General features: G+C 43.4%; 1 long non-coding RNA gene across 1 annotated transcript; it reads left to right on the top strand.

Annotated features, from left to right (window-relative positions):
• Positions 1-134: 134 nt before the first annotated feature.
• LOC133386701 (uncharacterized) lies at positions 135-27,174 on the top strand. Its single transcript, XR_009763243.1, has 2 exons — positions 135-346; positions 26,644-27,174. It is a non-coding gene; the product is annotated as an uncharacterized LOC133386701 (long non-coding RNA).

Raw genomic sequence — 27,174 nt, 5'->3', positions numbered from 1 at the left:
GGCCTCTGGAAGGCTTGAACCCAATTAATTAGACAGTGAGTAAGAACACCTGCTTATCAACTTGCAACTGGTACCTCAAGGCCACAGGCCTTGGAAGGTTAGAGAAGCATGCGACAGTTAGGTATGAAAGCTCTGGAAGAGTTCATCATTAGAAAGCCCTCTGACTGGCTAATTAATTCCTGGCTGTTCCCAGGCTTTCCCCCAATAAAAGTAGAGCTAAGATGCTGGGTCTTTGTTCCCCAGTGTTCCTGGTGTTACCAGATGCTGGGGTTCTAGTTTCCTGTTGCTATACATCTCTTGGGAGATGATGAACCATGAAGTCATTCTGCCGGTTTTCTTATCATGCGTGAGTATAGAATAGGCTAGACAGATTGGTTATTTTTTGTGACTTGAACTCTATTTTACCTAACCGCTGGGGCTTTTGGTTTAAGGAATTATTTTGCTGCTATATTTTTGCACTTATTTTATTTTAGTAAAGCTATCTCTTATTTACCAGTGTGTATTTATTGCAGGGGCAATTTGTTTCTGAATCCAGTACCTTGGTCCTTTAGCCACAAACTACTGTATAATTGGGTATTTTGCCTTAAGGCTTTGAGACAAGGAGTGCAACTTTGGGTCTTGTCTTTTAGAATCCTTGGTAGGTCTATTTCCCCTTGGCCCAGAATGGGTGACCATGTTGGGGTGGTGGCAGTCTACCTACCTTATAGGGCTGGTGTTGGTTTAACTGAGCTCTGATAAAGGAGGCATGGGTTATGCCTAACTGGGATCAATTGCCCTGGGGCTTGGGAGTTAACCCCTCCCCCCTGGGTAAGAGTTCTTTACAGGTAGGTACATGAACAGTGAGTGGCATCATGATTGGTAGGTGATGATGGTGCTTCTCAAATTAGTGTGGATATGTCAGTACTACTGCATTTGCATTTTGTTCTCTAGGTACTGTTGGCTCTTCTGATGAGCTTAGAGTTATGATTGCATTATTCCTATGTTAGTCCTGATGTTGTGGCCATCTGGTGTACCAGAACAATAGGAGTGTCCCCAAAGTACTTTGTACTGCCAGTGGTGACTCGCATGATTGAATGTAGCATCATAAAATGTCTCCTCCACAGTCTAAGCTAAATGTGAAGGAAAGGAACTCTTACCTAGCCTTTCTCCCTGACACCCTAGGTTTTTGGTGTGTAGAAATCTGTGTTGTATGCAGGAGCATTCTATTATGTGAGCTCCCACCTGAAGCCTGGAATGGTACAGTCTAGAGCTTCACCACCTCAGTGAAAACTAGGCCTTTTTCAACATAAGTCCTGGACATTTTTTGCATCTCTGCAGTATGTGAATTCATGCAGTTTTAATTTCTGTACATGGTGTAGATTGGTGGGAAGAAATGCCAAATTAATGTTTCATAGGTGTATTTCTCTTATTCCTGTGTCATGTGGTATCGGAGTATCTGGAATGACAGCCACTGTTTAAAATATTTATTTTATTTATTTATTCACATCCTGAAGGCATGAAGTTAGTAACAGTAGATTAAAAAACAAATGTAAAATATCAGGTTATGACAGTTAATACCATTAAACCCTGAACTTTCCATTGGCTCAGGTAAAAAGTTCTGAGAGTACTTTTGAAAGACGCCCATGAATAAAAGTATCTAGATGGATGGGGTTTCATGGATTTTGTGTGTGTGTTTCATTTAGTGCATATTTGGAGTAACTAAGAGGCAATTGATCTTGGAAACTAGTGGAAAATAGGAAAGGAAGGTGGCCTCTGAGTATGTTTGGTCCAGGCTATTTAGACTTGTTTTTTGACATTTGCAATTTGAATGGCACCTGCAAAACAGTAGGAAACAAGTGTAGTGGTGAGACACTGACACAATATGCCTTTCAATATTGCACTTTCTCCTGTTTTATTCTGCACTAGCTGATTTTTTCATAGTCCTAAGGGGCAGCACAACATGGATCCAATTACAGAGTCTTTGTTTAAGGTACAGTAGGATAGCTAATAATTGCTAGGAGCTATGTCAACATCTCATAGCAAGGTTCACAACCTTCTCACCAGATGAAATTGGTGGAAAGCACTCCTTGCCACCTATGGCAGCAAGTAAATACAAAGAGCATGTTCAGACTGTTGCTAGTTTTGTGTGGGGTTATACTACATACTGGCAAATTCAGGTTCCACAATTAAATTGATTTGGTGCTCCTGTTGAACAAACCTACTAGCTACAATGGCTATGTTCTACCTCCACTGCTGGAGGCATTATGGCTCTGAATGTTAGTCGCCGGTAATCACAAGTGGGGGAGAGTACTGTTGGGTTCAGGTTCTGCTTTTGAGCTTCCGATATGCATCTGGTTGTCAGTTGCAGGATGCTGGACTAGACAGGCTATTGGCCTGATCCAGCAGGCTCTTTTTAGGTTCTTACGTTCTTATGTTAACCTGCTCCCCCTCCCATTGGACTTTTTTGCAGTAAGGAAACTAATGGGAAGGTGGACTGGAAAGTATGGGATAACATTTGTTTGATGCAATGCCATTGACCCCCCCTGCAAACTTTGTGTAGATAAATCAGGATGAATACTTAATAAGCAGGTCATCTTGAGGCAACCCAGGCCTTCATACAGTGGTGCCTAGTGACTTAACATATGTGTTGAACAGGAAGGGGCAAGATCAGCCTTGTGGCCACACAGGAAAGGGATAAGGAAATGCCCATCATTGCCCTCTCAGACCTCCCTAGGAAGAACAAGTAAACCAGTCAAGAATAGTCCCACTAAATGAGGGTGGGGAATCTTTGCCCCTCTGCATATTTGTTAGACTACACTTTCCACCATCCCTGATCATTGGCTGTGCTGGCTGGGGCTAATGGGAATTGGAGTCCAACAGGTCCAGAAATCTGATAGTTTGCAACTTCAGTTTTCCTGGAAACTGTTTTCTTGACAACATTTCCCAAAAGGGGAAAGTTAAAAATGAGGTAGGAACTGGCTGGGAGAAATTTGCATTTAGGTTTGGTTTATTGAGTAGGAGCTAAACTACTATAGGCTGTTTGCCATCCTACCCTTCCTGAAAGATGTATTAATAACTCCAGTCAGGTTCTACTAGGCAGGATGGGCATAGACCCAGGTCACAGGTGGGTTATCTACTGCTTTTAAATTCCCTGTACGTCAGAGCCAATCGATACTGATTCAAATCAAATGGACTAGCATGAACTCCAGATATGTATACTTATGGTGGTATTCAATTGTGCTAGCACAAGGATTATCACTAGCACATCAGGACTTGCTCCCCCTGCAAGTGCCCTGTGCTGTCCCCAGATTTGCTCCAGAGGATTTGGAGAAACTCCAGAACAGATTTAAGGGGTGGGGGGAGGAGGAGAGGGAAGAACGTTTCATTGCACAAGGAGAAATCCTTGTGCTAACATAACCAGTGACTTAGCACTATGTTGAATACAACCCATTAAATGCAACTTCTAAGAGATGTTTGTCATAATTAATGTTTGTCATAAATGACCCTGAATATGATTACTTACACTGTTAAGGCTACCAAATTAGTAGTTCCCCTGCTCTCAATACATGTATTCAGACTTAGCCGTAAAAGTCTACATATATTTACAATAAAGACTTCATAGCACTCAGACATGGCTGGGTCATTGCATATGAAAAGAGATAATAAAGTGTGGCATAACTTTTGTGTTTCTGTTATCTAGCTCTAAGGTTTCTGTTAATGACTCCTTCAGGGATCAGCATTAGGCACTCTTTGGAAATAGATTCTTTGTCTTGTTCAGATGACCTTGGGTATTTTTTTCCTATGTAGATGTTTAATAAGTAATGGTAGAGCTGCAACGTTTGTATGACGAGTTTATCAAAATCACTACTTGATTGTTTTCATTAAGATCATATGAGGACCATGTCAGTGCAGTTCTTCCCTTGAGTCATCTTGCTCACCATTCTATTGGTTAGCAGGAAGTATACTTCTGATGGCAGCTTCCCACATCCCTGGTCACTAAACCAAAAGGGCAGAAAATGGGTTAGAACCAGTACCACAAGCATGGCTCCTGCTTGGCAGGCTATACATGGTGGTAAAAATACTCGTAGATGTCGGGTCTGGGTGAGAACTTAATGTGAATTAGTCCCTCTTCCAAATAGCTGTGCTGCCAGCCCTTAAAAGATTCCCATCTGGTGCTCCACCCTTTCTTCCATGGTGCAATGATGTGGCAGTATTAGAAGATGGATATGCACCCTAACGTTGTCTAAGGAACAAGTTAAAATATTCTCCTTTCCGGTGTAAAACCTGAGCTGGTTTATACTGTTGCTTTTCTCTGTAATCCTTTGCATGTGTATTTAGGAGTTAGCTCCACTGACTTCAGCAGGTCTTACTTCTGAGTAAATGTGCATAGGCTTGGGCTGCACAAAGCTTTATACTGATAGCAAAAGGGGATATTATGCAATGGCTTGTGGCCCTTTAAGAAGACCCTGTCCCTTAATTCTGGTGTAGGTATTTGGTTAGGCTTCCATGAACAAAATGCTCCTTTTCAAGAGCCAACTAATTTTACCAATCCCTCTGTGATAGATATTTACACACAGTTCTTGGATTTTTGGTTCACAGCAAGCCCTGCAGTAACACACTACCAAACATTCATGCATGAAAATCCCCCTCTGATCTTCATCATTTTGACTTTTTTTTATAAACTGAGACATGCTCAAGTAAATGTAATTTGTCTTGTAACAGGATGAAAAAAGCTTTTGTGTTTAGCTTGCCAGTCAATATAACTGTGTTCTTCACTCACTCCTGCCTCCCTGTCTGTTCTGAAATCTTGTGATGAGACAGCAAAATCTATAAACTAAAATAAAAGGAAGGTTGCAGAAAATGGAATCTGGCAGGTTTCTTATTTTTAATGTGCCAGTATTACTTTCCTAAACACGGGTATTGGTAGGAGGGGGCACAGGCAGCACAGGCTCTGGGACATTTGTGCTGGGCCCCAGATCTCCGGACCCTTCCTCCTTCCCTTTTTTTGTTAAAAAACATGCTTTGCTTACAGGGCAGTTGGGCATGCAACAAAGCACAATGCCAGTGAGAATTTGCTTAAAGACTTATATTTGCACTATGCATATATATTAGCACATCCAAATTTTGTTTATTAAATTTTTATCCCGTCCTTCCTCCCAGTATATGTATGTATATATACACATACTGTACATGTACATGCTTTGAGTCTTAACTATCTAGCAATACCCATGCCTAAACTATCTGAAAATTAGAATACAGTCAATATTTCTCTCTCTCTCTCTCTCTCTCTCTCTCTGGGCCTCTCCAGATAACCTATTTATTCAGCATTTAACCTGATTTGCTTTCACAAAGCTTATGTGGAGAGGTTAGATTATATGGCCCCATCTACACTATACATTCAAAGCACTATCATACCACTTTAAACAGTCATGGTTTCCCCTGAAGAATTCTGGAAACAGTAGCTTGTTAAAGGTTCTGGGAGTTGTTAGACTGCTCAGAGAGCTACAATTCCCAAAATTCCCTGGGAAGAGGGATTGATTAGTAAACCACTCTGGGAATTGTAGTTCTGTGGGGGAGAATAGGGCTCTCCTAAAAACTCCCAGCACCTTTAACAGACTACAGTTCCCAGAATATTTTTTGGGGGTGTCCTGTCTGAAGTTAAGAGACTCAGACTCAACAGTGGTGTTTTCTCTTTTTATTAAAGTAAAAGACAGCTGCAGTGCAGATCACCTCATGAAACTAGCTACTGGTTTCAAGAAACTTAGCATCTGTTTAGCACTACTTAAGCATGACTTTGCGACTCCAAGACGTTGACTCAGCGATGGTTCACCACCACCCCCGTCTGCTTAAGTAGGTTGGGAATGCGCACCCAAACAAAGGCTCCTCCTTAGCTGGGTCTGTTGAACTTCCCGCCCCAAGCATCTTCAAGTGTGAGGCAAAGGTGGAGCCTCGGCCAGTCTCTCATCTTCCCCCTCTGACAGAAGGGGGCTGCTAACTGTCAGTTCAAGCATGGGAAGTGGAGGTGCGCCTGGGTGGGAAGCATCTGATGGGTCAGGTTGAGCTCCCGCAGGGGGGCCTGGAGTTGTGGGGGCTGTAGCGTCAAAGACAGGGGTCGGGGTACCCTCTAAGTTCAGTCTGCTGCTTGACCCCTCCCCAAGTGATTCATTCCAGTCCACGTCCTCATCCTCTGTCTTGCCCCTGCCTGTCCACCCCTGCCCAGCAGGGCTCACGACGGGAAAACCATGACCGTTTAAAGTAGTGTGATACTGCTTTAAATGTACAGTGCAAGTGGGGCCTATATCTGGTCTTTATTGAGCATTTATTCTGTCTTGTTGGTAGGGTGGGTATATGACAACGAACATTCATCCTGATTTGCTTACAGGGTGTTCCTATGTCTTTCCATTGGTCATTCATCTCACTTTTCAGTGCACTTCCTTTTCGCTTTCCTAACTGCAAAAAAGTTAAATTTCTTTTTTAAAGTGGATTTGTTACACTGCTCCAGCCTTTGTTTTTTGTGTGTTTTGGTGGGTGTATTTGGCATCATGTCACTAACATGTAGCTGGGGAGGACCATTTCCAGACTGCCACTGTTTTCAGGTGGGATTCAGTCAAATCCCAGCAAATTCAGACTGCACAATTAAAGCTGATTTTGAGTTCTTGCAAAACAAACCCGCTCCCTGAAAAAATTGGTTTTTGTGCTAAAGAAATGCACTGGAAAGTGTGGCATAATGCAGGGTCATCTAAATTCCCCACAAACAAATCAGGACAAATGCTCAGTAAATAGCCAATGTCATCTAATCTCTCAGTCAACAAATCAGGCTGACTGTTCATTAAACAGGTTACCTGGAAGCAGCCAGACACAATAATAGTGCATTATTTTGGATTTATACAGGACTGCTCAGATATTCCACTTCATTAGTTGTTCTGTGATACTTCCCCAGTGTTCTTTCATTATTGTGATCTGGAGGGGCACTCCTGCACTATAATGCAACAAAAGTGGGACCACCACCCACCCTAGAACAGTTACGGCATAAAAAGTTACAGGATTTCAGCAGGAAGTTTTGGGACATGCACTGATTGGAAACGAAGCAGAATGAACACCCCAAATCTTTTGCAGGCACAAACAGTATTGAAAGAGGATGGTGTATAACCGCCCCATACCATCATGAGCACAAATAGTAATGAATGCAGAATAAAAAGGACTTCTGGAGGGGCCTAAAGTAGGAATGTCAGAAAGTTCTGATGAAAAGAGGAGCGGGAATTGGCAAAGTTTGCTTATTTGTCCCATATCTAGAATGGAAATCAGTCCACTGAATACAATTGGCATTTGCTGTTACTGCTTTCAGTCCACAAATGATATGTAACTGATTGTATCCCCACCCCCCAATTTGGTTGTGTTTCCTTTGCATTGAAATGAATGGGGTGGAATAATGTAATTATGTAAGCTGCAAAGAGAAACTGAGCTTGGGGATTAAAGCGGTGGTAAACACATCCTTGCAAGAGGGTGTGATGCCATCAGTCTTCAAGGAGGCAATTGTAAAGCCCATCTTAAAGAAGCCCTCCTTGGATCCCCAAGTTTTTAATAACTTTTGCCCAGTTTCGAACCTTCCATTCTTGGGCAAGATCATTGAGCGAGTGGTGACCAAACAGTTGTCAGCACACTTGGATGAAACGGATTACTTGGATCCATACCAATCGGGTTTCAGGACTGGTCACGGTACGGAAACAGCCTTGGTCGCTCTGGTAGATGATATGAGGAGGGCATTAGATAGGGGAGAATTCACCTTTCTTGTCCTCCTCGATCTCTCAGCGGCTTTTGATACTGTCGACCACAGTATCCTTCTACATTGCCTGGAGGGATTGAGAATTGGAGGTACTGTATTGCCGTGGTTCCGTTCCTTTCTCTCCGATAGGTATCAACAGGTAGCATTGGGGGAGGAGGTTTCAGACCCTTGGCCTCTCAATTGTGGTGTGCCACAGGGCTCTATCCTCTCTCCCATGCTATTTAACATTTACATGAAGCCGCTGGGGACAATCATTAGGAGATTTGGGCTGCAGTGTCACCAATATGCGGATGACACTCAGCTCTATCTCTCGTTTAAATCTTCACCAGAGTTGGCTGTGGAGACCTTGTCCAAGTGCCTGGAATCCGTGAGTGGATGGATGGGAAGGAACAAGCTGAAGTTGAACCCCGACAAGACCGAGGTACTACTCGTGGAGGACAAGAGAAGGTTGGGAGATGTTGACCTGAAGTTCAATGGGGTGAGTTTACCCCTGAAGGACCAGGTCCGCAGCCTTGGGGTTGTACTTGATTCCAGGCTGTCCATGGAGGCTCAGATTTCGGCAGTGAGCCGGGCAGCCTGGTATCAACTACACCTCATACGAAGGCTGCAACCCTACCTTCCTGCTCATCAGCTCCCACTGGTAGTACATGCCCTGGTCACCTCTCGATTGGATTACTGTAATGCGCTCTACGTGGGGTTACCCTTGAAAACGGTCTGGAAATTACAACTTATACAAAATGCGGCGGCTCGATTACTTACGAATAGCTGCCGCCGGGATCACATCACACCAGTGTTGTTCGATCTACACTGGCTTCCAGTTGTTTTCCGGGCCCAATTCAAGGTGTTGGTATTAACCTTTAAATCCCTATACAGTTTCGGTCCAGTTTATCTAAAGGAGCGCCTTCAACGCCACCAATTATGCCGCTCGACACGATCAGCCACACAGGGCCTTCTCTCAATCCTGCTGACAAAAACAGCTAGATTGGCGGGAACTAGAGAGAGGGCATTCTCAGTGGCGGCCCCCACCTTTTGGAACTCCCTCCCACAAGATCTCTGGCACGCCTCTTCCCTAAAAGTATTCCGTAAAGCCTTAAAGACCTGGCTCTTTCAACAGGCCTTCGGGATCTCCGGGGAGGGTTAATCACTATGATTAGAATGCCTCGTACCCTGTATTAGTATTGTTTCTGCTGCTGCATTGTTTATATTGTATTATTGTATTGTATTTTAATTGCCTACTTGTACGTCGCCTAGAGTGGCCATCGGCCAGATAGGCGACACATAAATTAAATTTATTATTATTATTATTATTATTATTACTTAATTAATTATGTAAGTTCCATAATTTTGCCAAGATGAATAATGTAGTTTTGGGCAGAAGATGAGCTTCAGAAGAATGGAAACAGTATTGCATGTGACAAATATGGGATGGAACAGAAAACAATGCCTTCTTAATTCCTACCCTAGGGTGACAGAGTGCTTTAATTCACCTTTATTCTGCAAATAAAAAAAGTTCTGTTAAGCGTTAAAATCCTTTCTGTGGAATGCAATTTGGAGGCTGCCTTTGTGTATGTCTATCTCTCTCTATATATCTATATAAAAATTTCTTACATTTTGAATCTGCCATGCTTCCAAGGAGCTCATGGTGGTGACTAGCCCAAGTTCACATAAAGAGCTTCATAACTGAGTGGGGATTTGGAGTCGTGTCACCCTGGTTCAGGGTGGGATGGGAAAAGGATGTACTCTGAAGTGTTTTGCTAGAAGTATTTTTATCACCTTGTGTCATATATGCCTTAGGAATCTAGAACTTGTGGTGGTGTTTCATTGTGAGGCCAGTGCTCATCATAGATACATGCTTACTGATGTGAAGATTAATCTCTGTAAAATAAAATATGAAGATGTCATTAGTAAATGCAGTAGATAAGGAATGGGAACCTGTAACCCTCTGGATGTTGCTGTACAACTCCCATTATCCCTGACTATTGGCCATGCTGGGTGGGGCTGATGAGAGTTGGAATCCCATAATATCTGTAAGGCCACAGATTCCCATTGCTGTAGTAGATGATCAGGTACAAATTATTGCCTTGATCCCCCCCAGGTGATCTCACACAGCTGATCTCACCGTTACTTTGTATTTTTGAAGACATAATACTCATTATGCTGAGCTTTCTTTGGTAGACTGATGTGTTGACATTGCAACATCAGAAAGTACTTCCTGCTTTCTGTTCAGCTTTTGATTATCATGCTGGTGATCTGCTGAAGTGCAGAATTTAGCATTTTGATTTATTATTCCTTTTCTTATTATTAAAAAACCCAATTTGTCTTAGGTTGATCATTGTACCAATGGTCATAGTTTCTTGGGCAACCAGATCAGTTTTAGTAGTACACAGACAAGCTACATCATGCATGCTAACTTGAGTAATGTCTCGTTGAAATTAGTGGGACTTCCAAGAAAACAGGCAAAAGGTTGGGGTGGATACACTATCTCTTTGAAGTTTTACTACAGGCTCCTTTGTTACAGGATGCTCTGTACTGTATGCCTGCCATTAGTTTGAGCAGAATCCCCTGTCTGATTTGTTTTCTGCCAGCCTCATCAGATTTCATAATCTTGGCTGAGGAACGAAGTTAAGAGACTTTGCTGAAATCAGTGAGTTTCACATTTTATGGGTGGTTGTAGAATAGGTCCTCTTTCTTTCCATCAGATGTAATTAGCAGGAATTGCAAAACCAGCTGGGCTTGTGGTCCTTCTAGTTTTGCTTTTCCAGAAACCAGTATGTGCTTTTTAGGAATCACAAACATCAAGAGTTAAAAAGAGTACTGTTCCATTAGTTGGCTAAAAGCACAAGTTTGGATCCACGCTACATGAATTAATAAAACTTGTTGATTTCAGTGTTAATGGCAAATATTTGTTTCAGAGAACTGGGGAGCCTGAAATGAGTTTTCAGCTCTAACAGAAATACATGGTTGACTGTTTTGGAATTGTGGACAGATGGGTAATTCATCTATATTAGCCCTCTGCTGTCATCTCTAAATAAAAATGGAAACATCTGGCTTTACAATTAACCCCTCTAACATATGCTTATGAATATGTAATGACACAATTTTTACATGCTACTCAGCTCACAATTATAATCTCCCAGCCAATAGTATGATAATAGCTTTTGGGGAGGAACACATAGAAATTTCAAGGAAAGACTTCTGCAGTGGAACATGCTGCCACCCTGATTTTGCAGTTTGCAACCTGTGTGTTTTAGCCTTCTAAAAATAAAATAAAATGAAAATTGAAGAGCCTTGAGAGTTTAAGGCTGGCTATATTTCACTTTGACAGATCCTTGGCTCCTGTAGACTTTAATAATTCCAGGGACACTGGTAGCAGTGGGGAATTTGGGGAGCCACGTATTTCATTCTCCCCCAGCCCTGCTGTGTCCTTCCCTCCCCCTTTACATTGCTTCTACTCAGATTGTATCCTTAGATTTAACTATTTATTTTCCCTTTGAGAGTTTCTCCACCCCACATTTCTAAAGAATTTCTCTGGGCTATACCCAATTATTTATTTAGAAGCATTTATAAACTGCTTAATATTTTCAAAATCTCTTAAGTGTACCAAGTAATTGTGCGAGTGGAATGCCTTTCACTTGCACAGTGGAACTTCCCTTCTCTGTATGCCCTCTGCACCCCCCATCTGATCTAGGGGTTACCCCCAACCCTGCAGAGCAGATTTGGGGATGGAGGAAGGGACGGTGGGGGTGGGGGTGGAGAGGGAGGAGCTTTGTTGCATAAGCAGAAGTCATTCCATTCATGCAACAATTTATTTGGATACAACTCCGTCTTTTTCAGTCTGATCAATGCCACTTTCTGTCATCCTCTCCTCTGTGTATCCGAAGCCTATCATTTGTGCCCTCATCATGTGTTAAAAGTTTAGACTATCTGACTGGGTTTGGAGGACACATCACACCTTTTTGCCTTGTCTATCTCATATTCACATGTGCACCCCTTCACCCCATTTTCAGAACCTTCAGTCTGTCACTTCTAAAAAAATTAAAAGATTTCTTGTAAAAATAGCCTGCATTGATGGATGAAAGTAGCTAGTGTTCTAGGAAAGAAAATAGTACATAGTTCTTACATGTATGTGGTATACCAGAAAATATAGGAGGCTGCCTTATATCCAGTGAGACCCTATCTATCTGTTTCATTGGCTACAAATACACTGAGGACCAGACTACATATAACATTCACACTTTTGGAAAATGCAACTGCAGGGCCCCAGTCTGGAAACTGCTCCTGATTCAGATCAGAAACATGTCCTGGATTAGGGTCAGTGGCTGCTTTTTCTCCAAAATAAACATGATCAGGTTAAGCATGCTTTTAAAAAAGCATGAATAACAAACCCATGTGCCGTGTGGCACTGACAGCAAGGACCACAGGAAGAAAAGAAAGAATTGGGAGCGCACATAGAGTTCCCTACTCCTGCTCAATAGGATTGGGAACAGGATTAGGATGAAGAGGGATTTCAGCTGATGCAGTACAGTTTTTTGAACAAGGATATGACTTCAGTAGAGGCTGGTGTGTGGGGGCAGAACTGTAGAACTGTCTTCCTGACATTGGTGGTGGGGCAGGACAGGGTGGCGGTGAGCTGTACAGGTGGCCTGGTAGAACCAATCCAGAGCTCCTGCTGGTGTGTCTATGCAGCCTCAACCTTGTGGCTGCCCGACCTGTTGAGATCAGCTGTAGTGATGCCAGTGGTAAGAGGGTGGCTCTGGCTCTGTCCCGCCAAACCGGCTGTTATTGTACAACTTGTTCAAAAATAACAGATGCAAGAAAAAGAGGAGTAGCATGATATGTAAAAAAAAAAAAAAGTGTGCACCTGCACAGAAATTCAAAAAAGGAAACACAGTGGAGAGCATCTGCATGAAAATGGAAAATGAAATAACAGCAATGCTGTGGTTGGCATTTATTATAGATCACCAAAACCAAGGAGGGGATGTGGTTTATGCTTTCCTGAAAACAAATGGCAGATACTTCAGAGAAGCAAGAATTAGTAGTAATAGTAGACTTCAGCAGCCCTGATGTCTGCTGGGAGGCAAATTCTGCTAAACCTGAAAATACCAACAAACTCCTACCATACCCTTTTGAAAACTTCCACTTTCAGGAGTTGGAGGAAGGACCAAGGGGACAAGCTCTTGCCTGACACAAAAAGAGATAGCTAAGACCTTGGACGACAGGAATAATATTGAAAATAACCTAGCCAGAACAGAACCTGGGCCAAAACTAACACAATGAAATTCAACCATCCAAGGCAATTGCAAGTTTCTGCATTTAGGCAAATAATAAAATGCACAGGTATAGTTCAAGAGATACCTGACTTGGCAGTAGTAAATGTGAAAAGGATCTCAGCATTGTTGTCAATCACAAGCTGAACATGAGTCAGCAGTATGATGCAGCTGCAAAAAGGCTAATGTAGTTTTAGGCCTCATTAATAGAACAATCATTTCCAAGTCACAGGAAGTAATGGTTCCATTGTGTTCTGCTTTAGTCTAACCTCATCTGGTGTACTATGTCCAGTTCTAGATGCCTGACTTTAAGAAGGATGTAGACAAATAGGAATTGGTATCAGAGGAGGGCATGAAGTAGCTAGCAATATACAAAACAAGTCCTATGAGGAAAGATTAAAAGAAATATTTAGCCTGGAGAAGAGAAGAACGAGGTGGGGACATGATAGCTCCTCATATACCTGGAGGGTTGTCTCATCACACAGAAGATGACAAAGACCAGATCAGAAGGCAGGACTAGATTTAATGGGCTTAAGTTACAGGAATGTAGCTTTTAGTTGAACACTGGGAAACTTCTCAATGACACCAATTAAATAGAGTGATGGTGGGTTATCCCTTACTGGAGGTCTTCAAGCAGAGGCTGGATAGCCATCTGTTGAGGTAGCCCTAGCTGTGGAATTGCTTCATGGAGCAGGGAGTTGGATTAGATGGCCTGTAAGACTCCCTCCAACTCGATGGTTCTCTGAAGTACTGCAGGAAATGGGAAAACGGCATCTGCCGAAATGTCCTCATCTACGCAACAGTTGTGTCCTCATCTACACAACTGCCATCCCTGTGATGGTAGGGATGTGGTGATGGGCAAAGGTATACAGGGAGAGGAGGAGGACTAGTTACAACAAAGTCCTTGTCGCCTCTGCTTTGCCTGTGTGTCTGAATTTGGGGGTGCTGGTCAGCCAACTGCCTGGCCTGGTGGCGGTATTGTTAAATGCCAGGTCTGCCCAAACTGAAACATCTGTCATCCACAATTTGATCGTGGATGTGGGGGCAAACTTGGCATGTACAGCTGAGACATGGGTGGATGAGCTTAGTGGCCCCATGCTAACCCAGCTGTGCCTGCCTGGATACTCAGTACAGCACCATTCCAGGTCAGGGGGAGGGAGAGTTGCAATCATCCACAAAAATTACATCTCTCTCACCAGGAGACCAATCTGCACTGTGTCTGGGTTTGAGGGATTGTTTGTGGTGCTGGGCTAGAGAGACTTAACAGGGATGTTGTTAGAGTACCATCCACCCTACTGCACTACAACCTCCCACCCTACTGCATTACAACCTCTGTAACCGAGCTGGTGGAGGTAATTTCAGATGTGGTGTTGGAGAACCCTTTCATGGTGGTGTTGAGAGACTTCAGTGTCCATGCCAAGGCTCCTTCAAATGGGCCAGCTTGGGACATCATGGTCTCCATGACAACCATGGGGCTGTTTCAATACATCAGAGGCCCAACACATGTGGCTGGACGCATTTGCCACAGAGTGGCTTGGTAATACTCAGTTGATTGGGGGACTCGCTGTGAGTCCTTTGTCATGGACAGGCCATTCTCTGGTAAGGTTTGGATTGGATGTAGCTACTCCCCTCTGCAAGGGTGGGGAACCTTTGATATGGACTGCCTTCAGAGATGTATGGAAACTGATGGATTTCTGAATGCTCTGGGGGATTTTCAGGCTTACATGGCTGATGCTGCTGATGCATAGAGCCATCAACACAATCAGTCCTGAGTGCCCTCGTCATTGCTATGGAGCACATAGGTCACCTTGGTATTTCAGTGACCTGTGTGCGATGAAATAGGGTCGGCGGTTGGAGCGTCGGTGGTATACATCACAGTCCGAATCTGACTGAATGTGGGTAAGGTTGCATCGTTGTGCCTACCACATGGCAGTGCTGGTGGCGGTGAAGAAAGCTCTACCAACAGTGCATCTGCAAGTAGCAGTCTGGCAGGGCTTTTCTGAGTGGCGAATGGCTTTTGTCATCTGGCCAAGAGAGTATTGCTCTGACACCCTCGGAGGCCTGCTGTAACAACTTTGTAAGGCACTTTAGAGGCAAAATTGCTCAGATTTGTACAGAGTTGGATACCACTGTTAGAGCAAGTCCAATGGAGGCATCCAGAGCACTGTCTGTTCCATCTGTACTGGATCAGTTTCAATTATTGTGGCTGGAGGATGTGGACAAGCTGCTTGAAGAAGTATGGCTGACCACCTGCCCCTTTGACCCTTGCCTATCTTAGCTTCTTAGAGCTAGCTGTAGAGGGTTGACTGGGTGGATCTAGGGAATGATTAATGCTGCACCAGAGGAGGGGGATAAAAGTGTTAAACAACTCTCACCCAGTAGCAAATATCCCCTTACAAGCAAGGTGCTTGAGAAGGTGCTGAAGGTTTAGCTTTAAGCATGCTTGGAGGAAACTGATTACCTGGATCCACTCCAGGCTGGCTTGAGGCCTGGCCTGACACTACCTTAGTCACCCTAGTTGATGACATCTATTGGGAGCGTCTCAGGGAGGTGGGGGTTGGAGGCACAGTGCTTCAGGCGTTCCACTCATACTCCCTTGGCTGCTTCCATGGGAGGATATTGTTTGGCACCATGGGAGTCGTCTTATGGTGTCCCATAGGTTCCATCTTGGCCCCTATGCTATTTAACATTTATATGAAACCTCTGGGAGCTCTCATCAGGAAATCTGGAGTGAGATGTCATCAATATGGAGATGATGCCCAATTCTTATCTCTTTGTTCCATCTGAATCGGGAGAGGCAGTTGAGGTGCTGGATTGGTGCTTGGAGGTGGTAATGGGCTGGATGTGGGCCAAGAAACTGAGGTTCAATCCTAATAATGCTCAATCCTAAAAAGACAGAAGTGTTATGTGCCCAGAGTTCTCATGTCCAGGAGGTGGGGTTCTGGATGGGGTTGCACTCCCCTAGAAGAGCAGGTCTGCAGCTTGAGGGTACTCCTGGATCCAACATTGTTACTGGAGACTCAGGTAACCTCAGTGGCTAGGAGTTTCTTTTTCCAGCTCTGACTGGTTTGCCAGCTTCGGTCCCTTTTGGACAGAGATGACTTGGCCACTATAGTGCATGCTCCGGTGACTTCCAGATTAGATTATTGCAATGCACTCTACATGGGGCTGCCCTTGAAGTGTTAATAGATCTACACTGGCTACCAGTTGTTTACCAGGCCCAATTCAAGGTGTTGGTGTTGACCTTTAAAGCCCTATACGGTTTTGGCCCAGTTTATCTGAAGGAGCGCCTCCAGCATCACCAATTATGCCGCCTAACGAGATCAGCCACACAAGACCTTCTCTCGGTCCCACCAGTTAAGATAGCGAGGCTGGTGCAGACCAGAGAGAAGGCATTTTCGGTTGTGGCCCCCACCCTCTGGAACTCCCTTCCTTTTGACCTCCGCCATGCCCCTTCCTTGATAGGTTTCCGCCGGGCCTTAAAGAGCTGGCTGTTCAGGCAGGCCTACGGGACCTCTGGGGTGGGTTCGTTTTTAATATGGTAATATTATTATTGTTGTGGTCCTCATTGGCTTTTATTGTATTTTTACTGTGAAGTTGTACGTCGCCTAGAGTGGCCATTAATTCGGCCAGATAGGCGACTCACAAATAAAATTTTATTATTATTATTATTATGACTCAGAAACATCAACTGATCCTAAATGCAGTGGCTAGAATACTGGCTGGAGTTGCTTTTAGAACTCATATAACCCATGTTTAAAACAGTTGTATTAGTTGCCAGTTCTGGGCCCAATTTAATGTGCTCATGTTAATGTTTCAAGCCCTAAATGATTTAGTCCCAAATAACTGAAAGGCCACCTCCTTTCCTGCACACCCTCTTGAGGGTGTTGAAATTGGGTGGGGGTGGGGCTTTTGGTAGTTCCACTGCGCTCAGAAGCTTGGAGTGGTGGTGGTCTGGAAGAGGGCATTCTTTGTGGAAGCCCCTAAGTTGTGAAATTCCCTCCCCACCAAGGTGTGTCTGACAACCCCACTGTGCATTTTTAGGTGAATGCTGAAGATGCACCTCTTTACCTTGGCCTTTGACACCTGAGATGTGTATGTTTTTAGGACCCAGCCTATGTTGTGATTCTGGTTGTTTTTAAGGCCCCATTTAAGGTTGTTGTAACCTGCCCTGGGACCTCTGGGTGAAGAATGGGTAATAAACAAGAACAGGAGCAGCAACAATAAATGGCAACATAGGACTCCTAATTTAAGTACATGCTAAAATACAGTCAGTAAAGGGAGGCAGCAGCTTGGCACCTCTTATTGGAATGATACTTTATCTGACATCTATCGCTCGTGTTTCTGCTAAAGTACCGCTGCATTCCTGCAGGCACATAGTCTACCCCACTCTTATTTCCTGAGTTAAAGCAAACACAATTATATTGCACAGGAACAAGGTATTGATTACGGGTTTTTGGTGGTGGTGGGCGGAAAGAAAAAAGTAATTGAGAAAATTATAATGAACTATATATGAAAGTTCCTGAGGACTCCTGAATTCCTTGAATTTGGCAGTATCATTTCTGTTGGGCCATTAGTTCCATTTGTCAGTAAATGAAAGGAGGGTCTTCTAGCACCAACCTAAGTGGCCAAGGCTGCAATCCAATCCATACTTACTTAGGAGTAAGTCCCGTTGAACCCAATAGAGCTTACTTCTGAGTGGATATGTATTGGACTGCAGCCTATGCTAATTGTTTTACTTGGTAGTTCTTACAGCATGAGATAGGCCTCCCTAGAGTGGGATGGATGGTAGCCACAGGGAGGACCAAGTATTTATCTTACAATGAGGGCTAGACACAGATAATAGGGGTTCCCTCCTCCCAATTGTTGAAGATGATTTGAAAGAGAGATCACCCCTTCTTGTGTGTACACCCATCTAGGGGTAGGGGAGAAAGTAAATTCAATTTGCATTTAAAGGCAAATCTCCCTAATTCACACTTGCCAAAAAATTATGTGAACCAAAACATAGCTATCCTTTGCAACGTGCACTTTTCCAAATTTTGCAATGCAGTTCTCCAGCCAACTAATATGTAGAAGAATGCATATACTGTAGGGATGGAAGAATCTGGCAATGTCAGTTCTCTCTTAAATTCAGTACTCCTGGTTTCTCCAGGAATTTGCCATTTTTTAAAAAAAAGTAACCCTCATGAAAATTCTTCAGCACTTTCGTACAAATTTCTTCAATAAACATATTTTTGTATGCAGTTTTGACTATTGTATTACTGTGCAAGCAATTTCTCCTAATATATGCATTTTTGTAAACATTTATTGGAGAACTGCATTGCAATATTCAGATCAGTGCGAATTTTGAAGGATGCCTGTGTTTTGTTTTTCATATTGTTTTGAAAAGTGTGAATTTAATAAATTTGGCTTTAAATGAGAACTGAATCAAATTTCTCCCCTATCTGTAAAGTGTACATAAAAATGTATACAGAAATGAAAATAACACACAAAAATGCATTATACTAGAGAAGTGCTTTGCTAACGTGTATATTAGGCAAAGTTAAACTTTTTTTTTTTAAAAAATCACAAGCGGATATGGAAATGTGGAAAACTGAATTTCAGACTGGAAAAATGAGAAACAAAAATTGACAGGTTCAGTCATCTCATAATAAACCCTTAACAGGTTTGGCAGGTTCTTGTAGTATTCCAGAAGCTCTGAAAACCCATCTTACCTGAGACTATCATGAGGCAAAAGAAAATAGCATGAACTCCAAGGGCAACAATGTTCTATCACAACACATTCACTTTTGTCTCTCACAAGAGTGGCTAGACATAGGTGCAGTATAATAGATGATGTTGAGCTCCACAGCGCAGCAAGTCATGGCTAAACCCAACCAGGGTATAAGCGAAGACGAGGTTCAGGCTGGATACAAGACAAGGTGGAATGACGTCCAGGTAGGATGTCAGGCACAGGTAATACTCTGGCAAGTACAAAACTCTGAGATTGCTTCAGCAAGGAGCAAGCTGAAACTGAGCCCATATGTAGTCGTAGCAGCAGCAAGCGCAGGCCAATTGGTAACACCACCTGTGCTACCAGCTCCTATTTGACTTAAAGTGGCCCAGCCTTCTCCAGTCATCTTCTACTGCAATGTAGTGGGGGAGCTTCAGGTCCTCCTGGGTCTTCTGTTGTTGAGTCTTCTGAGTCAGAGGGTAGCAGTGCTACACACTTGAGCTTGGAGGGGGGCACTATACCAACAGGTTTATCTGATAGCAGCATTGCTGGGGCTGGCCCTGCTTGTCTTTCCTCTTCAGGTTTGGAGTCCTCGCCACCATCATCTGAAGAGGAATCTGATGCCTGGTCCCTGACACATGGTGTGTGCGCGCATGCACTTTACCATCCCTAACTGAATAAGAATGCTGAAGTATCCATATAGCAATAATCCTTTTCCATCAGCACTTTGATTCCTCAGGGCCCCTCCCATGGGAACTATAAAGCATGCTGTTTTCTCATGCAACTCTGTTCCCTTTCTCTCCGTTCAATCCTCCTTCCCCCTGGCCTGAAGGTAAGAGAGAGCATCATCAAATAAACTGTCTTTAAGCATCGACTTGGGGCTCTTCCAGGTAAAACTTCCCCTACAGCTGGTTTCATGATATAGCGCTAAACATTTGGAGAAAGGTACTGCAAAAACAGTCAGTCACAGTAATTTTAGGCACCTAGTGTCCTTTTGGATTGTGCCACTCATACTGATCCTGATTATCCCTAGTCTGCCTTTTGAAACTGAGACAGTTTAGCATGGGGCAGGCCCAACTCTAAGCACTGTGGAGGCCCTAGCAAGAGTGTAAGCTCTCTTTCTTTAAGGGAGGCATGGTGTGGAATTGTAGAAAACACCATAATTTCCAGAGAGAGAGGTGACATCCTGATCATGTGTTGAGTGCTTTCATCTCACCACTGAGTCACCAATGTCACTGGTTGCTGTGGGCCACGGGGCAGGTGAGAGAATGGAGGAAATTTCACACATGATCTAGGGCAGCATTCCTCAACCAATTGTCTTCTAGATGTTTTGGATTACAACTCCCATCAGTGTCAGTGAGCATGGCCAGTGGTCAGGGATCATGGGAGTTGTAGTCCAAAACAAACAGAGAGCACCAGTTTGGGGAAGTCTTGTCTAGGGATTGTGGAGCTGGCACAAAGGTATGCAAGAAAGTGATGAGGGCTGAATTCCATTCATTGATTCAAAACAAAGACATTTACATGGATGTTGGTCTCAAGTATTGGTATAAATGATACCATAATCTTGCTTAGGTACATTTGGAAAAGCCATATTTTGTTTCATTGGCTATGAATAACTTCATCTACTGGGTATTGCCTTCTGATGGTCTCGCATCAGCCTGACATTCGATGTACAGTGGCGTGTGAGAGAGTATTCTTCGTACAGGTGCACCAGTTATGGAAAACCCTCCTCCAAACATGGCTGGCACCAACTCTCATGAGTTTCTGGCTCCTGCTTATTTTCCCCAGGCCTTTGGATGTTTGTTACAGTGGTGGCAAGTTGTTGTTGTTAGTGTTTTTTGGCTTAATGGTTTTTATTGTTTGATAGCTTTATTATGCATTTTTACTGTATTTGTTTGTCACCCACTCTGGGATTGCTGTTAAGCAATGACGAGCGGACTAGAACAATTTTAAATAAATGATGAGACTTGTACCTGTGGAGAGTGAGGGGAGACGCACCCAGAGAAATATAAACAATTGTCAGCAGCTGGAGCACATGGTCCCTGAACCTGGATGTACAGTAGGTGTTTCTGAGGGAGTGAGAAGAAGCTGGGGTGGTGTCACCTAAGTGATCCCCCAGTGCTTATGCCTCAGCCTGCCCTTGGGGGTTGAAGGGGTGACTGCAGTAATGCTACGTCCCCTTGGGAGTTGTTGTGAAGCATTCTGTGTGCAGTGACAGCTTGTTCTGCTCCTGTGATCTTGCAAAGCAAAGGTGCTCCTGAGTGTTTGGCCAGAAGTGGCAAAAGTGGAGTTCCTGGCCTTTGCCAACAGAGTGTTTAACTACATGTGAGGATGGGTGCTCCTGCTCTGCTCTTCACTGTTAGGAATGGGGAGAGCATTAGAGCAATACAGTTCAGACATACAGCAAAGGGGGTGGGAGGAGGCATGGGAGACACCTGCAGCAGTTGCCCCTTACAGGATGTGTGTCCCCCCCTTCCCTAGCTCGCCTATGTGAGGGCTTTCTCACAGTGAAGTGGAGTTGGGTGGTTGTGTCTGGGGTCCCAAGATGAGGTTCATGTTAGGGTTCTAAACAGAGAAGTGTTAGCAATGTGATCAAGTTTGCCCGTGCATTCTGTTGTGCACAACGTACACCCCTTTCTCTGCAAAGTCCCTTAGGGTCCCTATGTTGGCGTGTGTGCGTTGTTGCGTGAAACAGCATACATTATGATGGAGTTAAGTTGAGCAAGAAACTTCTTCAGAGCAATAGAGCATGTTAAGAGTCTTTATTAAGACATTAAGGCTTTTCCAGCAGTTTCCCCCCCCCTCTAGCTCTACAGCACATTTCTCTTCAAAAGCAAAAGTAAGACAGCCTCTCAGGTCAGAGGCATGATGCATAAGGACACAACTCACAGACTCTGTTAGAACTTTCCCAGTCTATATCTTGATGGTTACCATAACAACGGCCTTCACTGTCCGTTCCCAGACTGGGCAAAGACATAACTCCTCTTAACTTTCAAAACTTGCAGACTTGATGGAAAACTACTAGGCCTCATGCCAACAAGCCCCCCTTTTTCTCATCATGTCTGTCAATTACAAAGAAATCTCCACAATACATCTCCACAATACATAGTCATACAGTAATACATTTCTACAATACCTCTTGCAATACATTTCAGTACATTGCATCATACATTTGCAGTTCAGTACAGTTCAAAATTACATCTCAGTACAGTTCAAAATTACATCTCAGTACAGTTCAAAACTTTATTCACTCAAACTTTGGTTGAACACATGTCAAATAAAGTGTCTCAGGATCCATATCTACAACTTTATTCATTCCAGGACTTGTTATTAATCCCACGGTAAATCTTTCAGGCGGTTTGCCTAAATTTGCTCTTGTAGAGCGTCTTAAAGCTGGAACTTCTGCCCTCTCAGCTCCTCCATCTGAGCTGCTTGTACTTGGTACAGCCTGATCAGCCAATTCCATTTCCTCAGCCTTGCGTTTCTTATTTCTACTGCGTTTCCCACAAATGAGCTCATTCAAAGCATCTCTGAGAGGAATTTGTGTACCTTCCACTTTAATGTCAACATCTGGCTTAAATGTCTGTGATTGTGTTCGTGTTTGTGTGTCATCTGTTCCTGTAAGAATAACTGTTTCCCTTTGATCCCAAGGCTTTTCTGAGACTTTAATGCTTCTGCTCAGAAGTAACTGCTGTGTTTCTGGACACCAAACTCTGAAATATGCATTCTGAAATCCCAAAACAAAACCTTGCTGTGCTCTGGGCACAAGCTTGCCCCTCCTTTTTCCCTGTGGAATGTGGATCCAGCACCTTGCCCCAAATTTTTGAATGTGTTCTATTTTAGGCTTTCTGCCAGTAAGTTTCTCATAAGGAGACATTCCAATTGCACTGTGTAACACCCTGTTGTGAATATAATTCGCATAAAGAATTGCTTCTGCCCAGAAAGAATTCCCTAAACTGCAATCCATCAGCATGGCTCTCATTGCTTCCCCAAGCACCCTATTTTTTCTCTCAGCAGTTCCATTGGAAAACGGGCTAAATGGAGCAGTGAAATTCTGGTTTATTCCCTTACTCTCCAGAAAGTCACTCAATGCCTTATTCGTGAATTCCCCACCTTGGTCCGAGCGTATAGCCCCTACCGTGACACCGTGTTGAGTTTCGATTCTCTTAATGAACAGTTTCAGCTTCTGCTCAGCTTCACTTTTATCCTTTAACAGAAAAACATGACAAAATCTTGAAAAATCATCTACCAGTACCATGAAGAATTTCGCACCTCCTCGTGAAGCATTTATTGGCCCTGCTAAATCAACATGAACTAGCTGGTAGGGAGCTGTTGTGGTTCTCTCAGCCTCCCGGTTTATTGGTGCAATAGTCATTTTAGCTTTATTACATGCATCACAATCCATTAACTGTCCACAATCCTTTAAACGCATGTTTTCACTGTGCAAAGGGGTTTTCTTTATCGTGTCAAGGTTTGCATGCCCCAGCCTTTGATGCCATTCATGGACGCAGCCCTGATGTACCTGTGCCTCAGCATTTAACACAGCACACCCTGCTTGACTGCTCTTTATTACATACTGTGAATCATTAAGGCTTCCCTGCATGCACACTTTATCTCCCCTCATTATATAACATTGGTCTTTGTGAAACAAAATTGAATAATTACAACTCACCAGTTTGCTCACTGACAATATGTTATGAGCCAATTCCGGAACAAACAAACAATCTGACATTATTCCAAGCTTGTCAAACTTCACCAGACCACGGGCTTCCACGTTCTTACGCGATCCATCAGCAAGTAAAACAAAGTCTTTCACTTCTTCTGAAACGTAAAACAAACTTCTGTCTTTGATTAATATATGGCTTGCTCCGCTGTCAAGCAGCCAGTTAATAGGTCGTAAATCTTGAGACTTCTGTTTACAAACAAAGTTCACATTGCCTTGCTTCAAGCCTCCGTCCCTGGAGTTGCGCTTGACTGGACATTCCCGCTGTAGATGCCGTCGATCTCCGCAAATAAAACAAGCCTTCAGCCTCTGTTGCTGCTCCTGTTTATTATCCTTCGGCACGGCATTTTTCACCTCTTGCCTCCTGACAGCTTCCATCGACTCGGCTCTTTTCGCCTCCTGTCTCCGCTGCCATTCTTGGGTCAGCTTTTCCTCAATAAACGCAACGTTCAAACCTCCGTCAGGCATGGCTTCGAAAGCCATGACCATATTATTCCAAGTCCCATCGAGTGAAGCCAGGATCAGATAGGTCTTCTGAAGTTCAGAGTGTTCGACGCCTCGGTCTGTCAGCTCAGCAAACAGGCGTCTGAATTCCGTGAGATGCTCACACATGTCACACTCACCCGTGAAGCGCATTTGATAAAGCTTCCATGCCAAACACAATCTAGATCCCGCAGTCTGTTGCACATGAATGCCTTCCAACCGGTCCCACATCTGTTTGGCGTTTGTAACATCCCTCACATGTAGCAGTTGAGAGTCTGATAGAGCCAGAAGTATAAAAGCTTGAGCTCGCTCATCGTTCCTAGTCCAAGCCGCTGAAAGGGGTGCAGGGGGTGTACCTTCAATAGCTTCCCATAAATCTTCTTTTACTAGCAAAGCCCGCATTCTCGGCTTCCAGCTGCCATAATTCTTTTCATTAAGTCGTTCCATCGGCAAGCCTCCCCCAGACAGGTTTACAGCCATGTTGCTCACCTCCGTCTCGTACAATCAAGCTGCCCTCTCTGGAACTCCGTATGCCGTTCAGACCAGCAACTTACTCCCGTGTAATGCGCTGTGGATCTGGGCCCATAACCCCTGTTGGCGTGTGTGCGTTGTTGCGTGAAACAGCATACATTACGATGGAGTTAAGTTGAGCAAGAAACTTCTTCAGAGCAATAGAGCATGTTAAGAGTCTTTATTAAGACATTAAGGCTTTTCTAGCAGTTTCCCCCCCCCCTAGCTCTACAGCACATTTCTCTTCAAAAGCAAAAGTAAGACAGCCTCTCAGGTCAGAGGCATGATGCATAAGGACACAACTCACAGACTGTTAGAACTTTCCCAGTCTATATCTTGATGGTTACCATAACAACGGCCTTCACTGTCCATTCCCAGACTGGGCAAAGACATAACTCCTCTTAACTTTCAAAACTTTCAGACTTGATGGAAAACTACTAGGCTTCATGCCAACACCCTAAAGGATAGTTTTGCATCACCTGAGGTTTCCCTTGGGACCTCTTATGTGTGTACAATATGGGGCCAGAGAAGTCAGTTGGAAGGAAATTCTTTGTGCCATCCCTGGGGCTGGTGTAAAGCTGTGCTGTCAATGGGGGTATGGCTGTAGATTGAAGGGGTATAGGAGTGAGCTTTTCCCTTGTGCTACCCATGTCCTGCCTACAACTGCACCCCATGCCTGTTACATATCTTCACCAAGGGACAGCTCAACCAGCCATGTGTTCTGCCAGCATATCTTTCAAGCTGGCAGTGTATATCAAGTTCTACTGGCATAGCAGGGCTTCCATGAAATCCTAAAGCCCCTCAGCTGGCAGATTTTGTGTGGCAGATTGTGCCGTCAGTTGGTTATTTTTTATTTTTTTATTTTTTTGCAGGGTGGAGAGGGAGGATTGAAAAAATATAAGACTGCAATTCTAGGATCAGAAAGAAAATATATGTAGGAATAGCAAGAAGATTATTACCGAGGTTATGAGATATAAAAGGAAATTAAATACAAAGAGTGCACTTGAGCTGAGCTGCAAAAGGAAGTCACTTTGTATGAACGCTCTTGCCCCAAAAATTGTCTTTGACAATTGATGAAAGGGCTGCAATCGGAGGCAAAAAGTGTTTCCCTGGGCAGTGCTTTCTGCTGTCACTCTGAATTGGCTTGGCGATGTCATACAACATCTGATTGGCTACATGGTATTTCTAGCCGTCACTGAATGACAATTGGGGGTTGTCACGATAGTGTATTTCATTTGTTGGAAGCCACAGTAGTGAAAGGGAAAGGGGAGATCAGCCTGCAGTATGCCCAGCTACCAGTGTGGTATAACATTGTCATTGTGGCCGTATTGGTTTTCTGCGTTCCAGCTTGTTGTGGAAGTGAAGCAATGCCCACTGGATCACAATGTGACAGCTGAGACTGTCAAGTTGTAGTTATGTGGGATACCCTATAGTCTTTGAAAAAGAACTATATGCACGTGAGGTTCCTATTTGTTGATGCCTAGAGTGAGGGCAGGAGGGCTTGACATGGCAGTGGAAGTTATGTGCATGTACAGCACCCAGGAACTAAATTGGGGCAAAGATGTGCACTTGTCCTACCTGGTTCTTTATGTGCTTAGAATGTGCCCCAAATTAAGAAATATGCTGCATGTGAACTGAGCCACAGTCACATTGGCATATGCCATGGCATGGGTGCTGCTGAAGGTTCTTAAGTGATGGTGGTAGTCCTGTGCTATTGCTAGAAAGATACAACTTTACTGCTGTGACATGGAATATTCCCATTCCAGTATTGGCAACCCCAAGAAGGGTCCATACTGGCATAGGATGTTCTATTTTCCATGGATAGAACGATGTGGTAAACCATTCATATATTTCCAGCAATGGCATGGATTTCACTTGCATCTTGAAATGTTTTTTTAGCAGCAGGTGTGTGAGCCCGAGATAAAGGAACTGATGGCAGATTTTTGTTTTGAGTTTTCAACCTTATTGCAATATGAGCACACATTTTAATTTGTCTATATGAATGTCCAACATTGTCATGTAGAAAGCTGAATATATCTCACATTTCACTTTTAATTTTAGGGCACAGAGATACAAATGTTCCAGAATGCAATAACTTCAAGAGGGATTCCATTCTGGTTTAAAATTGTGTCATCATTCAGTGCTTGAATATACAGTAAATGCTTTCATTTATTCTGCTCAACAGATAACAGAAGATGTCTCAGTAAATGCTACAGAACGCCATCAACCGCTTAAATACATATAAAAAAGAATCACAGACACCAGGAAGAAGTAACTAATTATACTATAGCATCATGCACTGAACTGAAGGATGGTCTGCCCTCTTGTGTCTTAGTATTTTATCTTGTGGTTGTACAACAAGTTCTGTCTTTCTGTGTTTTCTGACAAGTCCATTGTGTAGAAATGAACATCTTTCATGTTGTAAGATAAAACCAAATGCAATATTAAAAAGAAAGATCAAAGCTGGGGGAAAGGGGCAAAATTACTTGGATGTTATTTCTGCCATTATAAAATCTCTCATGCAAACTTCAGCAACTAGGAACAAAACATAAATTGAGCTGCTAATAAACGTTCCAAATGTGTTGATTGTAAAATATTCATCTGTTTTGTACAACTTTATTTTGGACTGTATGGCGAAATGAATCATTCTCTGTGTGTTTTTTAATGAGTTTTTCTGTTAAGTGTTATTTATAAAGTGTTACCTTTGTTACAAAAA

The sequence above is a fragment of the Rhineura floridana genome, chromosome 6, assembly GCF_030035675.1.
Source record: "Rhineura floridana isolate rRhiFlo1 chromosome 6, rRhiFlo1.hap2, whole genome shotgun sequence".
NCBI classification, from domain to species: Eukaryota; Metazoa; Chordata; class Lepidosauria; order Squamata; family Rhineuridae; genus Rhineura; species Rhineura floridana.
Note: the sequence above shows the minus strand (reverse complement) of the source record. Positions and strands in the feature narration are given on the sequence as shown.